Source organism: Parasteatoda tepidariorum, chromosome 7 (assembly GCF_043381705.1).
Source record: "Parasteatoda tepidariorum isolate YZ-2023 chromosome 7, CAS_Ptep_4.0, whole genome shotgun sequence".
Classification (NCBI taxonomy): Eukaryota; Metazoa; Arthropoda; class Arachnida; order Araneae; family Theridiidae; genus Parasteatoda; species Parasteatoda tepidariorum.
Window position 1 is genome coordinate 1,161,381 of NC_092210.1, and position 11,078 is coordinate 1,172,458.

Below are 11,078 nucleotides of genomic sequence, written 5' to 3' on the forward strand. Positions count from 1 at the left end.
TCTCTCTAGCCCTCTTGTCCTTTAGATTAAAAAAAGCAGAAAGCTTAGAGTGTGGAATAAAATGAAATGCATTAATTTGTTATCTCAAAGCTATTTATGAGAAAAATTCTTATAGGAGATAATGTAAAATTTCAGAATAATAAAAAAAAATCAGTTTTTATACATTTAAGTTCGTAAAAGAAATGCGATAACAAATATTATGAAAATTCAAAGTAGCGTATGATTAAATATTTAAGGGGGTAATAATATTAAAAAAAATGTCTCACTATCTAAAACTATCGGATTCCTATTTTTTACATGGATTTAAAAAAAATGCAATGTTTTGAAATCTCATAGCGGTTTAAGAAAAACTCTTAAAAGCGTTAATGTAAGCGTTAAAAGCTTAAAAGCGTAAAGCTGTAAGCTTAAAAGCGTTAATGTAAGCGTTATTTAAATTTAGGATTAGAATGATCCGAGTTTGGATTTAAATAAAAAGGATTATTTGCAATTTTAAAATTGTTTATGAGTTAACACAAATATTGAAAGATCACATCGTTCTTTTTCTTATTACAATAGGATAAGAAAGTTGAAAAATCGGAGATAAAATATAAAAGAAAAAGAATTATTTTGAAATTTCAATACTGTTAGAGAGTAAACTTTCTTTCCGACCACTGTATACAATGCCGCCTTCGACTAGCACTACTCGCAGATCTAGCGGAAAATATCTCAAGTGGCAAGCGGATCAGAACCTCCATGACATCTGGCTAACAGTGCGAATTTTCTAGTGTTTTCTCAACACTTAACACTAATTGGATTTAATTCCATTAAAATGCTTTCCACGGACGTTTGTTTGTAGCGACTAAGTATTTCCTCTTGTTCTATCTAATCAATATTACTTAGTTACAGATTCATCGATAATTGCAAAATCCGATGTAAATAAAATGTAAAAAAATATTTAACCAAATTACCGAAATTCATAAACAATGTTATCTCTCTCCTTAATATGTTTGATTTTGATTATTTTCCAGCAGTAATAATATCTAAAATTTTCCATGTGCAACGAAGATAAAAATATATTTCATTCATACGATACGAAAAGGAATTTATTTCACCCATACAGGTAGGTAGGACCCATCCAATATTCGACTAATCAAGTTAAGCTCCTTTCTTGGCATTCCAATCTCTTCAATCCAATAATACTGTTTTAATCCTCTAAGGTTTTATTTATTGGATGAATATATTTGTAGACAAAAGTTTCTCTCTTTTAATTTATATATAATTATAGTCAATTTCTGATGAATTTAATTTATTCCAAAATTTGCTAAAATGATTATTTTAAATTGAATTTAAATTAGCAGTTGTTTAAAAAAAAAGGTAAGAAAATAATTTCTCAACAAAATGTATATTTTTCCTTCGTCGAAACAAGCAACAAATGCCAAAAGAAACGGAAAAATAAAAAAAAAAATTAAATAATTTATATCGGTGATAAGAATGATTTCAGAAAAAAACTACTTTTATAATAATTTTTTACCATTTAAATAATAGTTTTTTTTTAAAATTAACGTAATTTTTTTAATATGTTGAATTCTTTTCAACGGAAATTATACGAATGTTTAGAGGTAACGTTTTTTCAATTTTTAATTCTTTACATTTGGTTTAAATTTTAACCGCATTAAATTTTAAAATATTTTAAACTACATTTCTCTATTTTTAAATTACATTTTTTCTATTTTTGTATTCTTTAATCTTATAAACATAATTTATAGTATTTTACATCCTTATTATGCTTTCGAAATTAAATATTTAATTTGCTGAAAATAATGAAATGAAAATTTAATTTTTTAAAAATTTATTTGATTTAGTTGAAAAAGAAAATTTTTCTTTTTTTACTTATTTTTTTATTTTAATATCAGGAAAATTATTTCCAAATTTTCTAAAATAGCGTGTTTAGAAAAGAGAATTCAAAACATTTGACTAACATTTTTTTTGTTCAGATTGTATTGCAAGAAAAAGAAGATAGAACCGCAGCATAACTTTAGTCGATAAAATTTTTTTTTCAATAAATTAAATGACTTAAAAACTCACTTAACATAACAATCATATAAAGGCATCCGAATCAAAACCGGTTGTAAACCAAAACCGGTTATAGCGATTCCACACTTTTTAAAGTTTTACTTTATTGTACCCGTAACCGTTATAACCAATGCCCATTAAATTGTAAAATTCAATTTTTTTTTTATTTTAAAAATAATAATAATTAAAATTTGTGTGTAAATTTACGCACTGTTTTTTAATTAGAAAATATTCCAAAAAAACAAAAAGAGCTTTATTCATAAAATCTCTTCAAGAGTTTTTTATTTTTATATTTTATTAAATAATGATCAATCACATTATTTCATAGTTTTAAAAGATGATTTTTTCTGTTCTCATTTCGGAATAAAAAAATTCGCCAGTGACGTTTATTAAGACTTTCACGAAAATCGAGAAAAAAACATAAATATTTATTATATTTTTCCTAAAATAATTTTATCAACAAAACCTAAACTAAAAGAAATGTTTTTATTGCGTTCTGAAGGTCCGACGGGCCGCATATCATCAGCAAATAAGAAGTTTGTTGATGCAAATAAACCTTTTGAATGCTAAATACGAGTAAAAAAATATTTAACCCCAACAAACTCTTTTCCAGTAAGTGTGCATTATTCCTATGGTTATTACTTTTAATATTGACGAGACTGTCACCTTCTTGTTTAAAGTATGTCACAAATTGTAATCCCGGATTAGCCGAGATTTTCCGACGCATGCGACGGTATTTATTATCACTAATGACATATTGCAACATCTCAAAATAGTTTGAAAAATAATATTCAAGCGAAAATTTCGACAGATTTCACATTTTGATTCGCGATAGAATATTGACTTCAAATTTCCTCATTCTAAAGCTATTACACTATATATTATACTATATATATATATGTATAGCACATTATATAGCACACAGCTATTACACTATATATATATAGCACACTATTATATATGTACATGCATAGTAAACTATAGTGCCATTCGAAAATGCAATAGAACAGGTCACATAGCCAAAAATTGCTTTTCTATAGCTGTATTTTTTTTCTTTTGACAATGATTCCAAATATTGTAGTACATCTAATGAATTTTAGTTACATGATTATTGTGTCTATCAGCAATGTTTTATTAATGAATTTTTAAAATCAAGAAACATTTTGCAGACATTTCTTGGGTGTGGACTTGATCGTGGACCAGAAAACACAAGAAGTATGTCCCTCCGCTGGTGACATTCTTCATGACGATCAGCCCCGTGAGTCAAAATATTGAATTTTTTTCTTTTTTTTTTTTTTACAATTAACATAGTTAGAGAAATTAGCATTTTTAAAGATTTGGGCCCACATCGAAAAAGAGAGTTCTACTCCTATCAAATAAAGGTAGCTATTTTTAATTTTTGTATTTTATAGTGGAGATCCGATGATCAAATCAAAAGTTGTTCAAAGAGGTCGTTTTTCTTCTTCTTTTTTTTAGCAAAGTATCGCTGTATTTGTATTTCCAACTGAATAAATTCTTTTCAGTATTTGATCCTTTTTTTTTAATGTTTTGTTTATGAAGCTGGCTCTCCCCGAGTTGAGTTTAACTTTTTTTGGGAGCACTGTTTAACACTCTGCAACACAGCTAAACTTATTAAATTTCGACGCTATTCTATTGTTATAATGATGCTGTAAAAATTTTATAAATTTTTTTATGGAAGCTATCAATAATTCGGTTAAATTTGTAGTTAATTAAAGCAATAACTTGATATTTAACGGAAAATAAAAATATTTAATTGATAAAGAGAAATATTCACATTTTTAAGAAATGAATTATAAACTCAACTTGGTACTAAAGGTACAAACTAATAAAATACTCAACAATATTAGGCGTATCTGGATACTAGATAGGTACAAAAGACAAACAAGATACAAACTAAATTCATTTTTTAAACTAAATAACAGTCATTCTCGAAATTACTCCGCAGTGGACTGACCGTAAAGATATTGTTCCTCTCTTTCGAAACTACCACACTCCAACTAACTATAGAACCTTCGGCCAAATTAATAGTGATCAATATTCTCCGAATAATTACTTAATTTAATCGATGACTATTTCAAATAAATATTTTTGCTATAACTATTTCCATGATATTCCGTACACAATTATTTGTTTAGATCGAACTCTAATCGCTATAACCGGTTTTGGCTTGCGTAGTTTTAAGCGAACTTTATTAAAATTTTAAAACAAAATTTTTGTATTTCATTTTATATGGCTTCAAAAATGTTTATTTTTACTAAATTTATATAATAAAATTGTATTTTCTCATTCTTAAAAAAGGATTGTGATGTATTTAATTATAAACTGTCGACCTCCATTGTATTATTGTAGATGTTGTAACCATATTGTATTTAATGAAATTAAAACGCACTGTACAATTAGTTCCGTTTGTGTTTTCAAAAATCATAAAAGGTTTCTTTTATTTAATTACTTTTAAACTATTGTATTTCAAATCAAAATGATTTTTCCTGCCATAAATATCATGCACTTGACACCCATTAATGCATGAATGTATTGGTATTACGCTCACCATAAAACATTCCACCATTCCTTCTTTTCAATCGAATATTCTTTTAGGCGTTTGCGATTTTTCCCTGAGGCATAAATCCTACTAAAATTCCAATTCTAAGAATTCCAACTCTTCCTTACTATACCAGCATATTTCTTTTTTCAAAAGAACTTCTCATCCATATTCACGTCAAAGCACATATTTAGGCATTTGCATAAAATTCAATGTTATTCATTATGCATTCTTCTTACATTTCTTCTTGTTTACTTCACTTTCTAGAATTCAAAATGTCAAAGGAAAGAAAAATAAGAATAAAATGGCAGAAAGCTTTTTGGATGTAAGCCTCGTTACCATAAACTGATATACATATATATATATATATATATATATAAATCATTTTAGACAGAAATAAAAACCTCCCTGTATTTTCTATTTTGTTTTTATCCAAGATGTTACTATTTATCCCTGAATTAAGCCTTATTTTTGTGGTAATTATTGATAAAAATAGTGATGAAAACACCATTTATAATTTACAGTACCTGTCAATTATGTCTTGAAGAGTTAATAATCATTTTCGCATTAGAATAAATAGGATGTAAGAAAAAAAATAGAATTTGTTTCTTTAAAAATAAGCATGCATCGAAAATTTCTTCATTTATTAAATGTATCTCTTAAAAAAATAGTTAAACATTACTACTATTACGTACTTTATAATAAATGATTAAAATGTAAATTTTATGCGAGTGTAAGATTTATTATATCTCTAAGAGCTCGTAAAATATTTTCATATGGATGCTAAAAAAATCAATTTGTTTAAATTTACTGATGGTAGACTTGATTCTCTTGAAGATAAAAATTAGAATTTTATTTCATTAAAACCAAGTAGAAAAGCAAATATTCGCATTAAAATTAAATATTTTAATTTCAGTTTATGGTATAGAGATATTGATAGTGTTATTTTTAAGCAGTTATTAATATTCAGTTTAAAAATGAAAATTATTTAGTGTTTTATTAAATATTCTTCAATGTCAAGCTATGCAATAACTGTTATAAATAGTTTAAATTTATTTTTAGATATAAATGTTTATTTTACTTAACATTATTAAAAATAATAACATTCACATTCTAGGATTTATGTTTTTACTTAAGAGCTTAACTCTAAAAATAAGTTTGAGTTTCATTTTTATATTAAACAACTCGGCATTTCATATCTGAAACTAAACAAATAAAAACGGAAAAGCACTTCAATTTGTCGATAGTAGTTAAATATGTAATTTTGATTTTTCTTTAAAGCTTTTTCATTCTCTCAGAATTAAAAATCAAATTACTAAACCCTGTTTTCATATGGATTTTCTGGGATGCTGTATATAAAGTATTTTTCTAGAATGTATTCTAAACTTCTACGATTTCTGTCTGTAAATAAAACTATAAAAATAAATTTGGATTCTTATTTTTGTGCAAAACCACTCGACATTTCAGACCTAAATCTGAACAAATAGAAAAGGAAGCACTTCAGTGGGTCAATACTACTTATGTACATGAAATGCTTTTACAGAAGAAAAAAAAAAGCCTCCGAAATAAAACGACTCAGCATGGTTCTTCGAAAAAACGGAACCGCTTTCCTGAGAAGGAGAGAAAATATATTCCGATTTCAAACAGCTTGTGAATGGATGAATGATATCAATGTGACTGGACATATGAATGGAGAGATCTCAGACCAAATCCGTAGATGACACACTGAATCATATTGGGATGTTTTTCACGCCACTGAACTCTTTTTCTGTATATAACCATCTGAGATGAGGGTGAATTTCATTCTTCCTTTGACAAGTGAAAACTTAACATTTTAGAAAAAATCTTTTTAAAAGCTTTTTGAATAAAATGTTTCTGAAGAAAGTGGTTTTGAGAAAAGACACGAAACAGAATAAATATGACAAAATAAAATATATCGTTATTGGTTTTGAAACTGGGGAAAATGCGCAAATGTTTCAAATATGTTTTGTTACGGAGGAGAGATTTCAAGCAAATAAAATTTTTTTGTAGCTTCTTTCTTAATTTGCAACTTTTAGTTTCTCCCCCCCCCCAATAATTAAATTTCAAAAGAATGATTTATTTCCCTCAATCATGCTACAAGCTCAAAAAATATAATAGCCAATGCATTTTTTTAAAAAAAAGTAACCGATTTTAAACAGATAGTGAAAGGAAGAGAAACATCAAAGTGACTGGACACATGAATGGAGAGATCTCAGACAAAATCCGTAGATGACACACTGAATCTTATCGGGATGTTTTTCCATGCCAGTGAAACGATAACTCCTCTTCTTGATATAACCATCTGATATAGCGGCGAGTTTTATTCTTCCTGAAGATTGGATAAAAGTGAAACCTTAGCATTTAAAAAAAATATATTCTTTTTAAAAGCTTTTGGAATAAAACGCTTCTGAAGAAAGTGGTTCTTATAAAAGGTAACAAACAGAATAACTATAACAAAGTAAAATAAATCTTTGGTATAAACATTGGATTAAAATAAGTAACTGATTCAGATGTGTTTCTTTATTGGAGAAATTTTAAGCAAATATAATTTTCTTTTTTTATAACTTCTTCCTCAGTATGCAATTTCTTTGGAGCATTTTTTCTCATAATGCATTTTAAAAGTTGATTCACTTCCCTCAATCTTGATACGAGTTGGAATGAACATGATTAAAAATGAAATTTATTAAACTACTGTTTGCTGTTTTAGTTCATTTAATATTTATAAATTTGTTTAAGTTACTTCATTGTTTATCATGTATACTAGCGCATCTGCTGAAAATTTAATTATTTTCTTAATAACTATTCAAAAATAAACAATGAAAGCATATTGTTTTAAAATATTTTCGTGAAAACTGTTTATAGGAGAACAAAAAATACATTGAAAATAAGATTAATGCTTCATTTTAGATCACAAGGGCTATATCCATTAATAATGTTTCTTATTATAATAAGGATATTATTTTAAAGGATATTTAGTATATTATTTACTATTAAGCATTTTATTCCATTAAAAAAATTCAACAGTTTGCCATTAATTTATAAGTAACTATAATTAAAATTTTTTGGGGGCAACAACAATGGATGTGGACTCTCCTATTGCAATTTTTAACCAAGAGAAAATGTTTGTAATATTAATTCTTCACTACACCACGCTGTCTACACAAATCGTAGATTTTGTTTCATGTCTGAAACGGCCGTGGATTATTAGATCGGAATACAAATCACTGAAGCCAATGGCGCATGAAAATGTGTATGGCACGATCGTAATAATATTATTTCAAATTTAAAAAAACAGCAAATAGAAAGATAGGACTTCATACTAACTTTCAATTAATCAACTAATATTTATAAAATTGTCCATTCAACTTCCCGCATCAACTTGTGTGCACAATTCTTAAATTAGTGGCTAGTAGTTCCCCACATAACCGATTTGTTTTAACAAACCATACAATGGTATCTAATTGTACTGACAAACTATGCTTCGGTGTCGAATTGTACTGACAAACTATGCTTCGGTGTCGAATCGTACTGACAAACTATGCAAGGGTATGTAATACGGATACGTGGACGTTTTAAATACACGCGTGTGAACAAAGCTAGTAGAAAAGAGACTTCATTAGCGCTCATGGCAAAATCTGCAACTTGTTCACTCTCGCATCTTGCCTAATTTATTGGGGTTTTTTTTTTGCAGCAATCTTAACCGATTCTCTTAATTTAATATAATCTTAATCAATAAAAATGAGTAATCACGAACGCTTAAATGATGGAATGCAGTGACAAACTGTGGGGTGACTTCGAGCAGGTCAGTCTCAAATCCAGATTTGTAGAGAATTTAATTTAATGCACAGAATTACGCGAAATTTATGCTGCCGAATGAAACCCTGAGCTAGATTGGCCAAGACCCACGACAGCCAATGGTGATCGGTATTTCTCGATTGCAGCAAGTCGTAACAGGAATGCTTGAGCTTTTCAGGTATCTCGTGACCTCAATGCGGACACAGGAAGCTCAATTTCAAAGGTTACTGTTTTTAGAAGACTTCATGAGGGAGGGCTGTTTGTAAGAAGACCTGTTGTTTGCATCCTGCTGCTTTCTGCCGACAGAAGAGTCTATTTATGATGGTGCGAGACTATAATTTTTGGAACAAGAATCAATGGTCGAATGTTATCGTTGCTGATGAGCACCATTTCAGCATGAGCATTGACTCTCGACATTCTTTCATATAATTTTATTTTATATCCGTCGGTGAACAGTCGAAAAAATTTTTGGGTTTACGACTACTAATGCTCAACTCCATAGCCTTGTCATTTTGAACCAATCTTGAAGACGAGGAAACTCCTGGATCAGTACCACCAGAGATATTGATTTGTAATGGGAACATGGGGGACTTTACGACACGACAGATTTAACGTGCATCAGTCACCATTTACTACACGGGGAGTCTTCTGCCGGTGGGGATTGAACCCACGAACTCTTGGACATGGGCCCAGTGCCCTACCAACCAGGCTATATCGACTCTGAGATTCTTTCTTTGAGAGAGAACCAGAGACCCGCTACATGCCCTCTTATGTACGTGAAATATACCATTATGGCAATCTAGGTTTTCAAGTCTGAGCCAGGCATAATGCTAGATTACCGAACACCTCTATATTTTTTTGAAATAGGTATTGTGATCGGTGTGAGGATTAGGGATGAGGTCCATGAGTTCTATGTTCCATTTCTCAAGGGTGTAATGGGTCCAGATTTCATTTTAATAAATGTCAAGGCGACTCCACCGAGAATGCTTTTCGCTCGATAATTTTCTGAAAAACGAAGATAATCGCTGGAGAGATTGGCCAGTCAGATCTCCAGACTTCAAACCTATAGAGCATATCTGGAACGCTTTGGGTAGGATAATTGCGTAACCTCTTCCAAGAACCATCCAGTGAGTCAAAACAGCGTTACTGGGTAAGTGGAATAAACTGCCCTAGTAACTCATAAACTGCCTTATTTCAAATATGAAATCACGGTGTGAGGAGACCTGTGCAAGAGTGCTATACCTCCTATGGAACCATTTTTTTCAACACTGAAACCACTTTTTGATACCATTCAACACTGATGAGTGATACACACTATCATGCATGGATATTATAACTGTTGAATAGTTATTTTTGTATTAAATTAATTTATATTCAAGAAAGTTTTTATTAAAGACAGTCCAGTAGTCCTGGAGGTAATAGACTAAAGATAAAAATTCTCAAATTTTGCACACCAGTGTAATACAGTCTGGTCAAAAACCCAGCAGAGGACCGGATTCAGGAAAATCGGTGGATGCCGATTGCATAATAAGAAGCTTTAAACAATCATAGATAAAGTTGAGAAAAAAAAAGAATTTAATCAAACAAGTATGGAATGATTGCTGCAACAATTAGATTTAACCGTTTCGGTTCTATTCGACTGAACATGCATCAATTGAGAAAGAATTTTATGGGCTGAACAGCTATTGCAAAGGGTCTGAAAATTACATGCGATTTACGTGCTTTACATTATATGTTTTTAACCGGTATAACTGTTTTTCGAAGCAACAAGACGGTTCGTGTTCATTATGTCAATATTTTTCGAGAAAAACAATTCTTATGCATACACAATCAACTCTTATCTGAAATAAAAACTGCATAGTGATCCCTATTATTTTATTTTATGTATAATTAAATTTTTCGTCATATATGTGGAAATGCGGAGTTGCCCTAGTATTAAAGCGAGATAAACACAAGCTTACAAAAGAATAAAAAACAAAGGCGGAATTAAAAATATTAAAACCAATTTAATAGCTAGGAGGGTTTCAAAGATGCTTCGAATTATCCCCTCTCAACATCCTCAAGCTATCAAATAGGTTTTGATATTTTTATTTCATTTTCTTTACAGATTCGCCATGCTTCGGTTATATATATTTTTTTTTGCTTAAATATACATTTAAGCGACTAATACGTAAGCATTTTTACTTATGACAAGAATTTTAAAAACATTCATAAAAGCCAGTAATTTCAGGTATGTTTGTTGTAAGAATGGTTTTAACAATTACATAAAAGAAAGTTTTTATGGTTGGGTGCACAAATTTATATTAACACTATAAATCACGAGTGGAATATTTTCTATAATTTCACACTTTTATTCATTTGTGACGTGTGCCTTCTGTGCTTATGCATCGAAGCAAAAAACTCCTAAGTTTGGTTTCTTATAGGTTTCTCATTGGTACTCTAAGGATAACATGCATATTTCAGGATTATATCTATCTTACTTGATAATATGCCTAATTTGCAAAAATTATGTCAAAATATTGAAACAATCATATTTTTTGAGAAACTCTTTAAGAATCCCATACAAGAGGGAAAATGCGTTTCGAGGAAATATTTTGGAACATGCGCCATACCTGAAGCATATAAATATACTATTTACTTATATATATAT

General features: G+C 29.4%; 1 protein-coding gene across 2 annotated transcripts in view; it reads right to left on the reverse strand.

Moving 5' to 3' along the window:
* The window catches only part of LOC107441892 (agrin-like), a 123,479-nt gene that overhangs the window by 106,678 nt on the left and 5,723 nt on the right, over positions 1-11,078 (reverse strand). The window lies entirely within an intron of this gene.